The sequence below is a fragment of the Scyliorhinus canicula genome, chromosome 11, assembly GCF_902713615.1.
Source record: "Scyliorhinus canicula chromosome 11, sScyCan1.1, whole genome shotgun sequence".
Lineage (NCBI taxonomy): Eukaryota > Metazoa > Chordata > Chondrichthyes > Carcharhiniformes > Scyliorhinidae > Scyliorhinus > Scyliorhinus canicula.
Window position 1 is genome coordinate 72,327,419 of NC_052156.1, and position 19,907 is coordinate 72,347,325.

At 45.4% G+C, this 19,907-nt stretch overlaps 1 long non-coding RNA gene across 4 annotated transcripts in view; it reads left to right on the forward strand.

Moving 5' to 3' along the window:
* Positions 1 to 19,907, forward strand: part of LOC119973132 — a 218,997-nt gene that overhangs the window by 61,027 nt on the left and 138,063 nt on the right. For 2 of the 4 annotated variants that reach the window (XR_005462243.1, XR_005462245.1), the window contains exon 6: positions 11,921 to 12,019. This is a non-coding gene — a long non-coding RNA (uncharacterized LOC119973132). Of the gene's footprint in view, positions 1 to 11,917; positions 12,020 to 18,020; positions 18,193 to 19,907 lie in introns of all 4 variants that reach the window. The other 2 variants (XR_005462244.1, XR_005462246.1) reach the window with 2 other exon arrangements.

Genomic DNA, 19,907 nt, shown 5'->3' on the forward strand with positions numbered 1-19,907 from the left:
ATATTTTTTGCAGTTGCAAATGTGGGGATAAGAGTTGGTGAAATATAAAATGGGGAAAAACATTTATTCTCATAAAAACTGTTTCACTCTCATTAATTATTATTGGTGAATACTTGTGTCCGTTGACAATTCAAGAGAGTTGTGGAGACAATTGAAGGCAAAGAAGGGACAAAGGGAGCAAGTAAAGTCTGGCAAGGACGAGGACAATGAAATTCTCAACTTTTAATTGGTAATATCTATTTAGGCAGTTGCATTCTGAAAGTGATGCAAGTTTTGGAGGTTGGGAGCAAGGTAGCATTAACATTCAAGTTGCAACTTCATAAATTTATGCATTAGAGTCTTGACAGAGTGAGACATCTCAGTGGAATTCTCAAGCCTGGTTGCGAAAAAGCCAGTGAGACGAGGATGCTTTGGCGGAGCCATTTTAATACTTGTAACAGAGCTTACTTCTCCATAATATTCCCCAGACACACAGTGCGGATTATGAAAAAAGCATGAATTACTAATTGAAGAAAATCGGTTCCAGTAGGCGAGTATGGTTAGTGCACTGGCCTGAATTATTGGAAGCTGTCTTAAACTCTACGAATAATCCAACCTTCAGATTTTAAGAGTGAAACTGGGTGAAGCCTAAATGCTTATCTGAGCTGCATACCTTTTTGAAACATGCCTTCAATCTCCAAATTAATGAGTAGACCTGATGGCTTTTCTAAAAATACAACAGCGAATATTTATGGTCCTGAAGCAATTATAGTAATTTCTCCTGCAGTGAATTTGTTCTCTGGAATATCCATCAGTCTTCTTTGGTATAATTAGAATATCAACTTCCCTCCAGTTCCTGTGCATATTAGAAAAGGCAATACTGTCCAACTGAAATTATATTTCATTATATTCCTAACTATGTAATTCGAACACATTAATATTAACAAAAAATCTTTAGCTGTATGTCCACAGTGTTATGAAATCATCCAAAGTTTGGTTTAGCTTAGCTTCTCTTCCTCCCCCTCCTGTCCCAGTGGAATAATATCCAAAAATGCAGGTGAATCCATGAATAGAAAGTTAAGAAATCAGGCGCGATTCTCCGCAAATGCGGAGAGTCGTAAAGGCTGCCGTGAAACTGGCCATGTTTCACAGCAGCCTCCGCGCCCCCTCCTGGGACCCGATTCTCCCCCCCGGGCGGGGCTAGCAGCGCGGCCCCATGAAGCACGGCATCGCGGGCTTAGCGACCGTCGCTAAGCCCGCGCGCCAAGCGTCATGGCGGATGACGTCATCACACATATGCGTCAAACCCGCGCATGCGCGGGCCGTCATGCCCCTCAACTGCCCCGCGAACTGATCCTGCGGGGCGGCGGAGGAACAAAGAGTGCGCGGGTATCGGACCCGCTGTCCGCGATCGGTGCCCACCGATCGCGGGCCCATGCCACCCTTGTCACGGCCATGGTGCGGCCGTGCCAATCGGTGCCATGGTTGTCCGGGACGGCACTTTGCGGCCGTTTTCACAAACGGTGAGAGCAGGTGTGTTTGCGTTTGTGAAAACGGCCGTAAAGGCCTGGGTACTCGGCCCATCGGCCAGGGCAGAATCGCTGTTCGCCGTAAAAAACGGCGAGCAGCGATTCGTGTCGTGGGGGGGGGAGAATAGCGGGAGGTCGGGAAAAATGTCGGAAAGGCCCTCCTGCTATTCTCCGACCCGTCGTGGGCAGCGGAGAATTGCGCTCGTGGAACTTGGACAGCACGGTAGCACAGTTGCTTCACAGCTCCAGGTCCCAGGTTCGATTCCCGGCATGGGTCACTGTCTGTGCGGAGTCTGCACGTTCTCCCCATGTCTGTGTGGGATTCCTCCGGGTGCTCCAGTTTCCTCCCAGAGTCCAAAGTTAGGTGGATTGACCATGCTAAATTGCCCTTAGTGTCCAAAAAGGTTAGGAGGGGTTAATGGGTTAGGGGGATAGGGTGGAAGTGAGAGCTTAAGTGGGTTGGTGCAGACTTGATGGGCCGAATGGCCTCCTTCTGCACTGTACGTTCTATCAGGTAAGTGAAGAATAGGTTAAGAGAGGCTGTTAGATATAAAACTGGCCTCCAGATTGTTAGATGCAAACTGACCTCCAGGCTGTTATATGTTATATAGCACAGTGGGCTAAACAGCTGGCTCGTAATGCAGAACAATGCCAGCAGCGCGGGTACAATTCCCGTACCAGCCTCCCCGAACAGACGCTGGAATGTGGCGACTAGGGGCTTATCACAGTAACTTAATTAAAGCCTGCTTGTGACAAGTGATTATAAAGTAATAATGATTTTAAAAGTTAAGTGGGGTTACTGGGTTACAGGGATAGGGTGGAGGCGTGGGCTTGAGTAGGGTTCTCTTTCCAAGGGTTGGTGTAAATTCTATAATGCTATGAACTCAGCAGCTTCTCTGACCTGTTTGCCTGAGCTGGGTGAGTTGTATTTTCGGGTTTGCGAACAAGTTGAAGGGTTGTATGATGGCAATATGGGAATTGACAGAACTGAAGTTGTATGTTAAAGCCGTATCTCCTGTGAACCAATCAAAGAGTATCCATTAAACAATGACATAGAAATGGCTGGCAAATAATGTCTAGTTCTCGAGGACTTCAGCAGCATTCATCGAAAAGAATAAATAAGGGCAAGAAGAGAGATGGTATTCAGGCACCATTTTCTCTTCGGTACTGTCGCTGCTTCCCATTTTCAATCCTCAATCTTGATGCTGTTGCTACTTCTCTTTCCTGAGCCACTTACCTTTTCTATAATACCATTACTTTCCAATCCTCACTGCCTTTCTCTATTGTCCACACACCCACTGCAGTAACATGACTTTTTCCCAGTCCTCATTCAAGTTCACTTCCAAGAGTATAACTTTTTTCATCTCATCCCATTACCTCTTGGACGGAGGTGGGCACAGTAAGAAATCTTACAACATCCAATTAAAATCCAACAGGTTTGTTTGAAATCACTAGCTTTCGGAGCGTTGCTCCTTTCGGGTTTCCTCCGGGTGCTCCGGTTTCCTCCCACAGTCCAAATATGTGCAAATTAGGTGGATTGACCATGCTAAATTACCCTTAGTGTCCAAAAAGGTTAGGAGGGGTTAATGGGTTAGGGGGATAGGGTGGAAGTGAGAGTTTAAGTGGGTCGGTGCAGACTCGATGGGCTGAATGGCCTCCTTCTGCACTGTACGTTCTATCAGGTAAGTGAAGAATAGGTTAAGAGAGGCTGTTAGATATAAAACTGGCCTCCAGATTGTTAGATGTAAACTGACCTCTCTGCTTCTAAGCAAATAGCCCATCAAACCTATTAAATCCCCCCCCCCACCACCCCCCCACTCCCGCCGCCTTCCCAAACAAGACAACCACAACTGCCAAGAAGTGTCTGGCAATAACTCCAGGACAAGAAAGGATGGCAGAGCCAGCAAAAACCTGCAGGAAGAGGACGACAGCGAACATGAGGAGCGAGTCGGAGCCGACCACACCCAAGCCGACTGGGTTGCTGGCATCCACACCGGACTATCCACTGGTAAGCGAGTGGATGGATCTCATGACTCAGGAGCTACAGGTAACACCAAGCTGGAAAGGATGGCGTCAGTGAAGGCGGCAGTCGCTGATGCCCTGGCCGCCTTCAAGGTGGCGTTGGCGAAAAAAGGACGACTGGAAGCACAGGAAGCCACAATCAGGGACCTAGAGAAAGCAGGGACTGACCAGAGTGACCGAATCGCCTCCCTGGAAACAGAAGTGGCAAGGTTGATGGCGACGCTAAGGACCACTGAAGGGGAAGGTTGAGGGTCAAGAGAATCAGCCACACCGCCAAAACCTCCATATTGAGGGCCTCCGGAGGGCGTTGAGGGCAGGATCCCCACGGAGTATGTGGGGAAACCTTCCAGGGCAAGGAATTCTACTTCACCGCAACAGCCAACGCAGACAAGTTTTTGCCAGGTCACGGCTGGGAAGGCAGCAGCAGCAGCGTCAATGGTGAAGGCAAACTCGTAAAGAAAAAGACATTTGCGCAGGAGAGAACTGCCTCGCTTTTGACCTAGCTGTGAGTCCCGGGAAGAAGGAGGGGGTCAGAGCAGAGGGATGCAGAAACAGGTGAGGGCGGAGAGGGAGGGGGACAGGAAAGAATACAATTGGTGGGGCAAGACAGGGATCACTCCAAAGTGAGAGGGGGGTGGGGGGGGGGGGGGGGGGGGGGCACCACTCTTGCAGGAAAACCAGTGCAGTGAAGTACAGGTGAGGGGGGGGGGGGGGGGGGGGGGCGTTCGCGGCACAGCTCCCGACAGGAAGAGAATGCCTGGCAGAAGGGGGGCATAGTGCTAGGAAACGGGGGGGGGAGGGGGGGGGGGAGAGAGAGGAGTGGGGCTCACTTGGATATACAGTGGGGGGGGGGGAACAAGAGGGAAGGACAGACCTAAGCGAGGGAACCGGGCAAGGGTGGGAGGGGTAGAATGCTGGCTACGACAGGTCACACATGGTGACAGTGAAAACAACGGCACCAAGTGTGGCCATCCTGGTGGACACTGAAGCAATGGAAAACCCTGAGTCCAGGGTCCCAGCCACATAGAGCAAATGGTAAAGACGGCCATATTGGGAAAACCCCAGAGCTCAAGGGCACTGCCACGTGAAAGTACGGTGAGGACGGCCACCTTGGGTGGCACCCAAACAAAATTAAACCCTGGAATGCAGGCGCACATCCATGAGGTAAGTATGGTTGACCCCGCAGGAGGAGGGTGGGAAGGGAGTGGGAGGGACAGATACTCCCATCGGGATAGTCATCTGGAACATCAGGGGTCTTAACGGCCTAGTGAAAAGATCCAGAGTCTTAACCCATCTGAAAAGTCTGAGAGCTGATGTTATCTTCTTCCAGGAGACACACCTGAGGCAAAAGGACTGACTGCGGGTAAAGAAGAGCTGGGTAGGTCAGATGTACCAATCATGTTATGGGACAAGGGCCAGGGGGGGTGGCCATACTACAGAACAAGAGGACAGCCTTCACAGCGACAACGACTGTTACGGACCCTGAGCTGCTGAGCCATGGCAAGTGGTGTGCTGGAAGAGGCACCGGTGGTCCTGGTAAACGCTCCCAACTGGGATGACACGGATTTCATAAAGAAAATCATAGCAGAAATCCCCGACATGGACATGTACCGATTCATCATGGAGGGAGGGACTTTAACTGCGTACAGAACCCACGGACGAACAGGACCAACCCCACATCGGGGAATATGGCAAAGGAGTTGAACACCTTCCACAGGAGCAGATGGGGACAGTGGATCCTTGGAGCTTCACGCAGCCAGGGAATCATAGATCATAGAATTTACAGTGCAGAAGGAGCCATTCGGCCCATCAAGTCTGCACCGGCTCTTGGAAAGAACACCCGGAGGAAACCCACGCACACACTGGGAGAATGTGCAGACTCCGCACAGACAGTGACCCAAGCCGGGAATCGAACCTGGGACCCTGGAGCTGTGAAGCAATTGTGCTAACCACAACGCTACCGTGATGAGGATGGGTTTCTGGAGGTTGTTTTGTTGGGAAGTTAGTTGGGGCGATGTGGATGGGATTCTGGAGGATGTGGTATTGGGAAGTTAGTGGAGTTTTTGTGGATAGTTTCTGGAGGTTGAGTTATTGGGAAGTTATTTGGGGTGATGTGGATGGGATTCTGGAGGTGGTGTTATTGGGACGTTAGTGGAGGTGATGTGGATGGTTTTCTGGAGGTTGTGTTATTGGGAAGTTAGTGGAGTTTTTGTGGATGAGTTTCTGAAGATTGTGTTATTGGGAAGTTAGTGGGGGTGATGTGGATGGGATTCTGGTGGTCTGGAAGAGAGAGCTCTCCTCCCAGGTCCACAGGATCTACTCGAGGATCGACATCTTTGTAGTGGGGAAATTGCTGCTTCCAGGTATAGTCGTAGCAGAATACTCTGTAATTGTAATCTCCGACCACACTCCATACTAAATGGATGTGAGGTTGAAGACATGCCGGGCTCAATGTCCCCCATGGAGGCTGGACACGGCCCTCCTCGCTGACAAGGCATTTGGCGATTGGGTAGCACAGGCTATAGACGGATATGTAACCAACAACCAAAATTGAGAAGTGTAACCCTCCACATTCTGGGAGGCAGTGATCAGGAGGGAAATTATTGCACTCAAGGCATGCAAAGACATGGAGGAGAGGGCGGCCAGGCAACAGCTGGTTGACTCCACGCTGGTGGTGGAATGGCAACACTCCACGGCCACAACCATGGATTTACTGGCAGAGAGGACAAAATTGCAAATGGACTTCGACCTGGTCTCCACCGGGAAATCAGTGCTTCAGCTCCACCAGACACGAGGGAACTTTTATGAACATGAAGACAAAGCCAGCCGCCTGCTGGTTCACCAGCTGAGAAAGCAGGCAGACATGTGCGAAATAGCTCAGGTTAAATATAGACGCACCAATCTTGTCTCCATGCCAGAAAAGTTCAATGAAACCTTAGCAACATTCTACCGAGGGCTCCGAACCTCCAGAGGGGGACTTGAAGATGAAGCAGTTCCTCGACGGACAGGAAATACCAGTCGTGGGGGAAGAAAGGAGCTGGTCCCTGGAAGCACCACTCGAAATAGGGGAAGCCATGGAGAGCATCAATTCCATTCAGGTAGACAAGATGGTGGGGCCAGATAGATACCTGGCAGACTTCTACAAAAGAATTTGCACCAACACTGGCCCCGTACTTGCGGAGATATTCGCAGACTCGCTAGGAAGGGGCACCCTGCCACCAACACTAGCCCAAGCCTCAATTCGCTGATATCCAAATAGGATAAAGACCCGACGGAGTACGGGTCCTAAAGGCCCATCTCACTACTTAACACGGACACAAAGATCCTGGTAGCTGGGGAGCTGCATGCCAGAGGTAGTCGTGGAGGACCAGACGGGCTTTGTCAAGGGCACGCAGTTAACATCAAACACAAGTTGCCTGCTGTACGTGATATTGACTCCATCCAGGGAGGGAATACCCAAAGTGATCATCTCCCTGGAGGTAGAAACGGCCTTCGATAGGGTCAAATGGAACTACCTCATAGAGGCATGGGAGTGGTTTGGGTACGAGTCAGAGTTCACCTGGGTGAAACTACTGTACAGCGCGCCCATAGCAAGCGAGCAGACTAACACTACCAGCTCTGAATACATCTGGCTGCACAGAGGCACGAGGTAGGGATGCCCGTTATCCCCGTTGCTATTCGCCCTGGAAATCAAGCCACTGGCGATTGCCCTCAGAGCGGCAAAGGGATGGAGAGATATTCAAAGGGGTGACAGAGAGCATAGAGTCTTACTCTATGCAGATGACCTGTTCCTCTACATCTCAAAACACCAGACCATCTTGGAAGGGATAATGAAACTCCCAAACGAGTTTGGAGCCTTCTCCGGTCGCAAGCTTAACGTGGGCAAGAGCGAGATCTTCTCGGTGAACCTGCATGAGGGAGGGACAGATCTGGCAGGACTGCCATTTACACAAGCCCAGGCCAAATTCCGCTACCTGGGAATCCAAATAGCTCACGACTGGACACAGATCCACAAATGGAACTTGATGAGTCTGGCAGAGGAAGTCAAAAAGGACCTGCAGAGGTGGGGCCCACTCTCGCTCTTGCTCACTGGGACGATACAACCAAAATGATTGTCCAAGTTCCTCTTCCTGTAGATCCCTCCCGATCTACATCCCCAAGACCTTTTTCAACACAGTTGATAGCTAATCATGGCCTATATGTGTGTGTGTATGTGTATGTGTGTGTGCATGGGCGCCCTTGGTATCAGAGCAGCCAGAACTTTTCATGGGGAGCCCTACGCTTTGCCTCCCTGATTGACCGTTGTTACTTGTAAATTGTTGGATATAAAATCTGAAAACTCAACAAAAACATTTAAAAAAATAAAATTTTAGGCTGGCAGATGGAGAACAGATTGGAGGGAAGTAGAAAATTCAAAAACCTACATCTTGGATGGGAAAGGGTGGAGCAGCACCTCCATCAGAAGACCCCCTCTGTTGGGAGGCACCATCCTGTGAAGAACCAGACCTCCACGCTTCCCTCACCCCACTGGCCTATCTGCTGGGATCCCAATCACCCCCCCCCCCCCAACAAGCTGTTCCTTCCCATTACCAGGATAATACCACATACTTGGCCTCCATGCCCCAACACTTAATCCCAAACAAGTCACTGCAGTGCCTCTTCCGACCACTGCAGCGCTGTGCCTGGAGGGCCAATCTGATTGGCTGATACGCCTCCAAAGTGGGGCTTCCTCTGTGATAGACGGATGACCTGCCTGCTGCTAATCATCACTCGTCAGGCGTATGAGTGAAAACATTTTCTTGCTTGCATTTTATTCATCTTTAAAAGCAGTGGGTAGGAGGTCAAAGTTTATTAAATTGCAGTGATTAACAGCCTCATAAATGCAAGCAATGATCCTTGTATTATTGAATCAGTTAAGTCTCCCAACCTGCCTGAGCATCATAAGATGCTGTAATGAAGGGTAGGCTTAAAGCTAAAAACAGCATTCTTCTTAGTGCCAGGGGCCAGGTGTTTTATTCTGATAATGGAAGCTTTGGCTCTCGAACAGATTGGATAGGAGTTGGATGAAATAAAAGTAGTTCAAAGGGCTGCTTGTAAAATCTGGAGAAATCCTATATGTACCATCCAGTTACATTCACTGTGTGAACTAAATCTCAAGGGCTGAATTCTCCGCCGTCGGGATTCTCCATTTTGCTAGCAGCTCAGGGGTTCCCCGACGGCATGGGGCTGCCCCACAATGAGAAACCCCGTTGACCAGTCAGCGAAAAGGAGAATCCCAACAGCGTGCGTCGGGACGGAGAAACCCGCCCCATTTAGTCAATGAAATGGTAATTGGTGAACTAAAAAGGGCATTTCTTTTCCATGCTAACAAATTCAAGGAAGCGTTCCAATACAGTCAGCATCAGCTTCCTGGACATCTCTGTTGGAAGGTATAATGATGGAAGATCAAAAGTGACATGAAACATCATATTATTCGACACCATTAATAGTTTCATGTGACCAGGATATCTATGGACATTATTCTGCACCACCAACCCAGAAGGTGCAAGTTGTGAAATTTGATAAATTGAGTAATTTCTTTGCCAGCGCCTGAGAAGTATCATGAAATCTGTACGGTTATTGTAAAAATCCAACCAGTTTATTGATGTAATTCAGAGAAGGATACCTATCACCCTTACCTAGTCTGGCACACATGTGACTGCAGCTAAACCACCAGAGAAGAGACTTGGCAAGGCATGCTGGAATACTGTAGTACCGAAGGAAATTGTATTTTTCTCTAGTGTGCCCCCTTCTGTCTTACAAGTGTTGGAATATTGTTACGCCACAACTAGTGGATTCTTTGGCCGCCTACGCCGCAAGATCGCCACGGACGAGATGGACATCATGTAAAGGTCCATTGACCTTGGGCAAGGCACAGCCGAAGAACCTCACCCTCAGTATTTGACTCAATGCCCAAATGGAAACTAATGATAGGCAACAAATACTGCATTGACAGTGTTGCTCACAATCATTGGCCGCTGCAAAAGTGATTCTTTCTCTGATCTAATTTCCCTTCTTCTGAGCAAGTTCTTTCTTCCTCTTCCAACAACCCAAATCTTAGCCCTCTATTTCTTATTTGCCCATTGAAGTATTGCAGCTCGATGTGATTAACAGTAGAACATTGCCTGATTGTTTCACTGATTAGTGTGGAATGTCGCACGATGAAACTCCAGGGATTGAGGACCACAGAGAGTTGGCATGCTATCCTTTTGTATGTGCGACCTGAATGCTAATCCACCTTAGTCTGATGGAGGCTCCTCTTTCTTTTGGTTCTGTATGAAAAGTATTTTGGAAGTTCACAGCTCAGCTTTCAGTTGTTATGGAAACACAGCATAAAAATGGCACTTAAATGTCAACCTTACTCCAACAGTTAACAAAGCTGTATGGTGTGTGAAATGAAAACTATCACATTCATATATCTTGCTGGAGGATTTTTTTTCGCATTGGGCAAGAGGGAGCTTCACTGTACAGCTAAAGCATCAGAGAGGAGACTTGGCAAGGCTTGGAACAGTACTGAAGGAAATTGTATTTTTCTCTAGTGTGCCCCCTTCTGTGTTACAAATGTGTTGAAATATTGTTATACCACCACTAGCAACCCTCTGATACCTCATTCAATGCCCATTTTTCAGCAAAATAAACAGCAAAAACCTGCAAGCTATTTAGTTAGGAGAAATACCATATCTGAACCTAGTCATATGCTCAGTGTCCATACACTCTACTTCCAATGAGGCTCAACGAATAGCAATCATGAGAAGAATCCCGGTCTTTGCAGCCTTGGTTCAGTGTTTCTACACTTGCTCCTGAGTCACAAAAGCATGTAGAAAGCCCCATTAGAAACTTGAGCACAAAACCTAAACCAACAATTCAGGACAGCACTGAGGGAATACTGCACATTGGAGGCAACATCTTATGGTTAAACAGAGACCCCATCTGTCATCTAAGTAAAAGATCGCAAAGTGCGCTATTGAAAAATAGCAGGGGTTCTCTGTGTCCTGAACAACATTTATGAGAACATAATAAAATGAGAAGTAGGAGTAGGAGAAGACCATATGGCACATTAAGCCAGCTCCGCCATTCAGATTGATCATGGCTGACTTTGTGCTTCAACTTCATTTTCCTGCCCATTCCAAATTTTTCTTGATTCCCTCTGAAACCAAAAATATGTCTAAGCCAGCATTAAATATATTCAATGATGGAGCATCCACGACCCTCTGGGGTGGAGATTTCCAAAGGTTCCCAACCATTTGAGTGAAGAAATGTCTCCTCAACTCAGTCCTAAATGTCTCCTCAACTCAGTCCTTATCCTGAGACTGTGCCCCCTTCATATCGATTTCCCACCTAGAAGAAACAACCTCTCAATATCTGCCCTAACAGATCACCCTCATTCTTCTAACTTCCTCAACTAACACCTAAAACAGATGGTGTTTATTGGATCCGGCTGTGTGTAAATGGGATGCTGCGTTTACAGCATTACAAAATTGATCACAGTTCAAAAGTGTCTCAATGGCTGCAAATTTGTTTGGGTGTCTTGAGATCACAAAAGATGCTGTGTTATTACAAGTTCTTTTTTCCTCTTTCCATACTGGAGGCAGCAAGGCCTATGACAAAATCTCACTTCTTTCCCAGATTTATCCAAGAACCTTTCTGGCCTATCTAAGTTAGTGTGTGAGTTTAGTAAGTGAACCAGTAAGGGAATTTTAATTCTTCACCCAGCCTATACCAAACTTGACCTGAGAGTACTTGATGATGGTGGTGGAATTGGGAGGTTCCTTGAGTTAATATTCCCTCATCTAGAATAATAGAATTCCTACAGTCCAGAAGGTGGCCATTCAGCCACTTGGTGCATCACCATGCTCTGAGAGAGCACCCTATCCAAGCCCACTGTTTCCCCCTATCCCTGTGACCCCACCAAACCACATATTTGGATACTTAAGAGGAAATTTGGCTTGGCCAATCCACCTAACCTGCACATCTTTGGACTGTGTGGGAGAAAACTGGAGCACCCGGAGGAAACCCTCGCAAACCATCCACACAGTTATCCAAGGCCGGAATTGAACCTGGGTCTCTGGTGCTGTGCAGCAGCAGTGCTAATAATATAATAATCTTTTATTGTCACAAGTATGAAATTACTGTGAAACGCCCCTCTTCGCCACATTCCGTTGCTTGTTCGGGTAAGTTGGTACGGGAATTGAACCCGTGCTGCTAACCTTGTTCTGCATTACAAACCAGTTGTCTAGCCCACTGAGCTAAACCAGCCCTTCTCACTGTGCCACCATGTAGAAAGAATTCAAAGTGATGGAGTATTATTGTTGCAGCCAATTCAGTAATGTGTCTGTATCTTGCCCAAGCAGAAAAGAGGAAGAGGCAAAAATGGGACCTGAATGGCAACAGGATACTAAATATGCACATCGGATGGAGAAGACTGTGTTTTTATTCAACTCTGGCAGGAGGTGAGTACAAACAGATAATAGTTCTAATATATTTGATTGATCCTGCACACAGTTGATACTTACTTTAATAACCTGGTTTATTTCAGGATAGAGACAGTTACATAAAATAATATGTTATTGACTGCTACTGTTACATGTGACTTGTTTCAGAGTTTCCAAACAAACTCTTCTCAGGGAGATGGAAATATGGTTCAGCAGCAAGCTAAGACCAAACCCTTATTCTTACCTGATGTTTCCCAAATATAACTTGACTATCAGTTTATCTAAGATTGCTTTATCCCATTTTCCGTTAACAGTATGTTTAAAATTGAGACCATGCTAATTACAGCACAACCCAAATTGCAACAATTTTAAAGAGAGTTGCAATAAATTACTAAAATTTTTATTTACAATTTTATTTTTGGAATATTTTTAAATGGTGGCTGATGCTAGCTTGGAGGGGTTACTGTGCTCAACGTCGTAAGGGAGCTGGATTAACATCAGCTAAGAAACGAGCATTAACCTGATGTTGGTAGAAATAATCACAGAGCTCAAACCAGTAAAAAAAGTCAGATTATCATGAGACATAAGGACTTATTTCTCCATGTTTTATGTCAGTGAACACTTCTCTGAATGCAAAGCACAGGGATTAGGGGCAGAGAGCCATTGTGACAGGTCTGCACTTCCTTCACATTGCCTAAGAATCTGTGGATTCCCTTAGGCATGAACCTACAATAAGGAATAATGAAGCAATTTCCTACAGGGGGGCAGAGTTGCTTTGAGCTATATTTATGAAACTTCCAGTGGATAGTTTCAGATGTGGAAGTTTGCTGAAGATGGTGTGTGACGCAAGAAAGAAAACACTTTAACAAGGAATTGAACTGAACAAAATAAAGAAAAAAAGACCTGCATATATGTCGAAACTTTCATGAATTCAGGACGTCCCACAGCACCTTCCAGTCAATGAAGTAGTTCTGACCTGTATTTACAGTTGCAAATACAGACTTTACGGTAAGTGCTGAGTCTGATAATCTTACCAGAGACATTGATTACAATTGGCTCAGCTCTGGTTGGTTGAGGAGAGCAAAATGAAGCCAGATTTACCACACTGGTACTTCTGAAAGCAACTACATATTGGAAATATGTGAACATCAGATGAGGAGAGGATCAAACTTTGGCTTAAATGTCCTCTACAGTCAAATGACACTACTGTCTCACATGAAGATATGTAAACTGGACTATGAATCATACTCCTGCATGGGTCCGCAGATTCCTTATAGGCAAGGAGGAAAGTGAATGAAAAGAACAAAAATTATTCTTTGGGGCTTTTTTTTGAAGATATCCTGACTTGTGCCAAGAATAATTTCTATAGTAATCAGAGTTCATGATATTCAATATATGAAGTAATCACAAATAACTCCCATATCACTAAACACACTGAAAGGAAGATAGTTTGCAACAGCATAAAGCTAGGTTCTGGAAGAAAGAAGTGGGGAGGGGTGTTATTGAGTCTTATAACTCCAGACTTTCAAATGTTAAAAACCCTCGGAAGTGCCCATTTTTTATTATCCTTTGAAGGTGATTATCATTCTAATGGCAACTCTATTCCTTGCAGTTAAAAATAAAATAATGCTTACATATTCAAATTTAAGGAGAGCAGAAAGATGAGGGTCTTGTAACTTGGTCCATCAAGCATCATTTGTTTTAGTTGGCTTCAATACTTAATTTATGGCTGATCAACTGGTACCAACTCTAACAGCTGGGTTTCACCTGCAGCATCATCAAATAGCAGCACAGGGGTTTCCCATGACTGGATAGTCAGAGTGGTTTACTGTAGGGAGAAAGGAGTATCTAAAAATAAATCTGTGACTTGCCTTCTGTTGCTCCTGTTAGTGAGGCCTTAGAGTATCACCTGCTGCTGGGTAAGAAATATGTGACAAATATGAAATATTGAATTTTGTTTTAAAATTGTTGTTGTTTTGACAACCACCTGTGAACTGCTCGACAACACACGAATACATCCTTCTAGTCAAGACGGTTCAAACTACATTCAGTGTTGAAGAGGCTATAACAATCTGTTGCAATTTAAGTGGCGTGTTGCCGTATGCACCCTGGATGCCAATGTGGAGAATACATCTCAATAGAGAATGAGAACTTGGGTCTTAGCTTATTGTTGCCTTTACCACTGATTACAGGCATAGTCCAACCATGCAAGTGTTATTGTACTTCATGGTAGATGGCCATAATATTGCTGACTCCTCTTCTCTTCTCTCTCCCCCCCCCCCACCTTCTCCAATCTGCTTATCAAATGCTGCACTTTATTAATAGCTCCCTGAAAGATTTAGTGTCTTAATTCTCATAAGCAGTTTGATGGAATATCTTCGGTACAATGAAGTGCCTGTCAAATTTCATTAGAATGCATTCAGAGTACCGAATAAATGATTACGGTGTTCCTTTTGTGCTCTTTTGTCAGCCTGTAACTGTAATGCTTTTGCTAATGCCATACTAATATTGGGGGGGGGGTCGATTAGCTCAGTTGGCTACATGGCTGGTTCGTAATGCAGAGCGATGCCAACAACGCGGGTTGAATTCCCATACTGCCTGAGGTTATTCATGAAGGCCCCGCCTTCTCCACCTCACCCCTTGCCTGAGGTGTGGTGACCCTCAGGTTAAATCACTGCCAGTCAGTGTTCTCTCAAAATGGGGAGGGCAGCCTATGGTCCTCAGGGACTTTCACTTGCACGAATATAGGGTAAAGAAAAAGGGCCCTCAGCCCATTAAGCCAATTCCTTTCACAGACCAAGTATAATTTGTTTTATCATGCAACCTCCAGAGTCAGTCGACATACCAGTTAGGAGCAGGAGGAGTTCTTTTGGCCCCTAGACTCTGCTCTGCCACTCAATATGATCATGGCTGATCTGATTGTAACCTTCTGCTACCGCCAATATATTTTTCCTTCCTTATCAAGGATCTGTTTACTGCTGCTTTAAAAATATCAAAAGACTCTGCTTCACTGCCTTTTGAGGAGGAGAGTTCCAGAGGCTCATGACTCTGAGAGAAAAAGCTTCTCCTCAACTGTCTCAAATGAGTGAACCTTATTTTTAAACAGTGATCCCTAGTACCAGAATCTCCCACAAGAAGAAAGAGGCCCTCCACATCCACCCAGACAAGACCCCTCAGGATCTTAAAGTTTTCAATCAAGTCACCTTTTATGCTTCTAAACTTTAGTGGATACAAACATCACCTGTCCAACATTTCGTCATAAGACAACCTGCCCATTCCTGGTATTAGTCTAGTTAAGCTTCTCTAAATTGCTTCCAATGCATTTACATCCTTCCTTCAATAAGAATCAGTGATGGGGCCTCAGTGTTTAACAATTTATATAAATGACTTGGAAGAAGAGGCTGAAGGTAGTTTGCTCAATTTGCTAATGACATGCAGTGTGTTGCTTTGAGGTCCTCCCCTGATGCTCTGCCCCCGATGAGCCGAATTCCCGGCCACGCAGGCCACGTGTGGTCTGGGTTTTTGTAAATCTGCCGTGGTGGCTACGGACTCTGTCCAGCGCTGCCACAGTCCGGGGGGGGGCATGCTGCTGGCAAGGGGGCTTTGGAGAGGGCTGAGGGGACTTGTGGGGGGTGGTCTGGGGTGGCGAGTGGGGTTCAGGAGGACACTATTTGGTCGTCCAGGTCCGTGCGCGGCCGATACCATGTTGTATGGCGTGACGGCTGCAGGTCATCGCCATGCACATGCGCGGCCACAGACCCAGCAATTCTCTGGACATTTATGTTGGGAAGGCCGGGAGTTTTGCGTGGTGCAGCTGCTAGCCCCCCACCAGGTGGATCATCAGTGCAGGGTGGGCTCCAACTTTTTCATTGTAAAACTAGACACCTACTCCGGACATAGCCTCAAAATCGGAGAATCCAGCCCAATAAGTTTCTTTCTTATTCTTCTTGCCAAAGTGGACAATTTCACATTTTCCCACATTATACTCCATTTTCCAGCCAGCCTTCTTCCTCCTCTGCTAACTATTTCAGCTGTCTGTACTTTACCATTCTTCCAATCAGAATTTTTCAATAATTTATCATGTCATGTGACTTTGGCTTCAACCATGGACATAGTAAATATATTGAATGGAAAAAATCCTCTGAGGCGAGGAATGGCCACAATCCTAGCGTATTCAGGCCATAAGCTGAATGCCCAAATTGCATCTTGGTGAGTTCATTGCAAATTATTTACTTCCCTCAGAAAATCAGTAATAACCTGGAAGAAGACAAAATTCCAAATTACTTCCTAGTCCCCAATGTAAATGAGAAAAACCATACAACCTCAGTGTAACAGCAATGTGTGTTACTCAACCATAAATAGCTCATATCACAGATGATATTCCCAAAATCCCTGATGCTCTTATGAGCATTTGATCATCAATGTCTATATTTAGTCTTTGAAACTTCAATCCCATTCTTATCACAAGACTTGGAACTTGGAGATGCTGACGTCAAACTGTGAGGAGTTGAATCAGCATGTTGTGAAGTTCTGACCTCCATAAATAAAACTTGACATTGTAGAAAAAGCAAACTGGAAAATAGTGGGATAGAAATTTTAAGACAGTTGCAAAATCTTGCTGTTCAAATAACATGTATAAATGGTGCAGGCTTCAAACTCATGAGTCTCATATGGCCTCTTGTTTTGTTGTTTAGAGCCAATCTCTACTTGTATGTCCCTGGACAGACTGTGACACCTCGGGTTTAATTATTTGTGCTAGAGTCCCAGCATACTCTCTGACCCTACATGTTTTCCAGACTGATTTATGTACTAAGATTCTCAAGCTGCTGTACTGACTTGATGTGACAATGTACATCACCTGAATTATTTATTTTCTCAGTGCTTCAGAAGGGGAACAAGTACATTATACTGAATTTTTTATAAAGTTTTAAGCTGTAGTTTATTGTGACCCGGACATTTCCATTAGAAAATCCATTATTATGTGTACCTCGACAAGTTTTAGATTTGAGATGGCAAATTCAAGGCTGTTTGCCTGCACCACTTAGCTAAGGAAGCCTAGTGACTGGTTAAATTCTGTGGCTATTTGCCATAGAACAGTGCATTTTGTTTCTTTGCAATGCCATCCTATTGTTGCCAGTAGTCTATAAACTCAGAACCATCTCTTTGCTGTCTGTACTTAAAGGCAATTACCTTAACCTGCAATATACTTTTGATAAATAAAACTGCAAATTCTGCAGTTAATAGATCCATTGGCATCTGAAAAAAAGTAAAGATAAAGCTGTAGAAGGAAGCCCTTCATGAGGACTAGTATTTCACTGACTGTAAATTAATTAGTTTTTAAAAATCTTTATTGTCTTTATAATCTTTAATGTAAGTAGGCTTACATTAACGCTGCAATGAGGTTACTATGAAAAGCACCTAGTCGCCACATTCCGGCACTTGTTCGGGTACACCGAGGGAGAGTTCAGAATATCCAATTCACCAAACAGCATGTCTTTCGGGACTTGTGGGAGGAAACCCACGCATATACAGGGAGAACGTGCAGACTCCACACAGACCCGAGAACCGAACCTGGGACCCTAGAGCTGTGAAGCAACAGTGCTATCTACTGTGCTACTGTGCCGCCCAGACCATGCACAGAGAGAAAATTACAAATGACTCTGCTCTGAATTTACTCCCAGCAGAATGGATGAACTCAATAACTTTCCCTTTGGGGGAATTATTTGTGCGAACCTACATCTTTTAAAAGTACCATGTGACTCGTTGGAGCCCCAATGCACAGGGCAATCATGTTATCATATTTTGCACCTTCCATAATTTACGGTGGCCAAACAGAGTTGCAGGTTACATCTGACAAATTTTAGTTTAAAAATCAAATGCTTGAAAATAAAATTGTGTATGCCACGGGATACATTTTAAGTCATTTTATTCTGATCTTAAGACATAAGTAAATTAGAACTTTTTTCTTAGCACTAGGCAAAACTGTAATTGAATTATTGAATTGTGATTACTGAATTAGATGGCCAATAGAGGTTTCGAGAAACAAAACCGAGAATGCTTGAAAACCCCAACAGGTCCGGCAGCATCCATAGGGAGTGAAAACAGAGTCAACACCTTGAGTCCATTTGACTCTTCATGGTAAAAGAAACAGACAGAAATCCCGCCAGAGAGAAAAGCAGTACTTCTTCAAGGTAGGCAATCCTGGAAGATAAATGGCAGTGAATTAACACTAAAATAAAGTGGGAGGAAGCAGAATTGAAGCCTCTAGCACCAACGGTGGCTTTGTCTGCCATATCGTTCCAGAATTAGTAACAAAAAAGGCGGGTGGGGGGGGGGGGGGGGGGGGGGTGGTGGGAGCAAGGCCTGCTCTGAGCCTACTCCACTGGAAACGTTTTTTGAAGATCATTTGCCATTTTTAAAGGCTGTTCCAGTGCACAAAAGTTAAATAGGAAATGCCCCCCCTCCCCATTGCGTGCATAGTGCCAGGTGGTAATGTGCAGGTATGACGCTCTCTCATCAAGTACTGCACTCACCTGCGATTCTCTGGGATGGCTCCCCTCCAGGTGTACACCTTGGGAGACCAGTTGTGGTTCATGGCGGCCTGCCCCTGCTCTGACGTAAATTTACTTTTTTATGGGGCAGATGATTCAGACATAGAGGAACGATGATGAGATGTTAATATATTCAAATGATGTTCCTGACATTGAACGTCAGGAATCGCGTTATGTCACTGGCAGCGGGTGGGGGTGGTGGTGGCAGGAATAATCACGTCACGCTTTTACATTTGCGTGAAATGTGATTTTCCACTCCTGTCACTACGGTAATCACCAGTGATGTATATACCGTATATATGTGTTTTATGGTAAGGCCCCTGTACTACAGGTACGGGGGTAGATCCCTGCCTGCTGTCTCCGCCCAGTAGGCAGAGTATAAATATGTGTGCTCCCCGTACAGAAGCCATTTTGTCAGCTGCTGTAGGAGGCCACACATCTCAGCGTAATAAAGCCTCGATTACATCCTACTCTTGTCTTTGAGTAGTTGATAGTGCATCAGTCACCAAACCCACATGGAACAAAACGGGAGCTGCAAATTTCAGCCAGGATCAAACAAAGTGATGCTGTTTGTTGGCTAACTTGTTTTGCCCTCCTACTGCTCTTGAACACGGAGGTCTGCAGAGTAATTACTATGCATTGGGCATAGTAATTGTCCACTGCTTGCTCTATCATATTAGCTGGCATGAAGAGAACACACTGTTGGTCACTAAAGTTAGTCACGTGTGTATTTTGAACCTACCCACCCACAAGCTAAAATAAATCAAGTATGTAGTCTTGCCAGCTTAGCTATAAACTAAAAAAGATGTTCTAGTAAGAGGGCATCGATTTTAATGCCAGGAGGTGATGTGTTCTAAATATCCTGGACACATCTACTCCATTGACACCAGGCCAAATTCTCAATTGGCCTGGCAATTGGGACCAGGAGGCATCAGCCAGAAACATCTGACTAGGTAGACAGGACATTGGCAATGAAACCTATCCATCTATTGTTATGGAATTTAAGTTATGTACCAATTGCACAAGGAAACAGCCACCTGCATTTGATTCCAGCAGGTCTTGTGCCACAATTTACATCCAACTTTTTTAAAGGTCTATGGTTTGACAAACCCCAAAGATTCCAAATTTGTATTCATCCCCAAGTCTCGTGCCTCATATTTACAGAATTCTTCCAATCTGGCAACAGTAACCTTTTTCCTGTTTGTTACTTTCCTAGCCCCTAAGTCTCAGTACAGACAATTTAAAAAAATATATAATTTACATGCTGGCAATGTTGAATGTGACGTGTCACGGTGGGTTGCATGGTGAAAATCTAGAAATAGATCATTTTAGCAGGTCTCAGATGAACGTAGCTA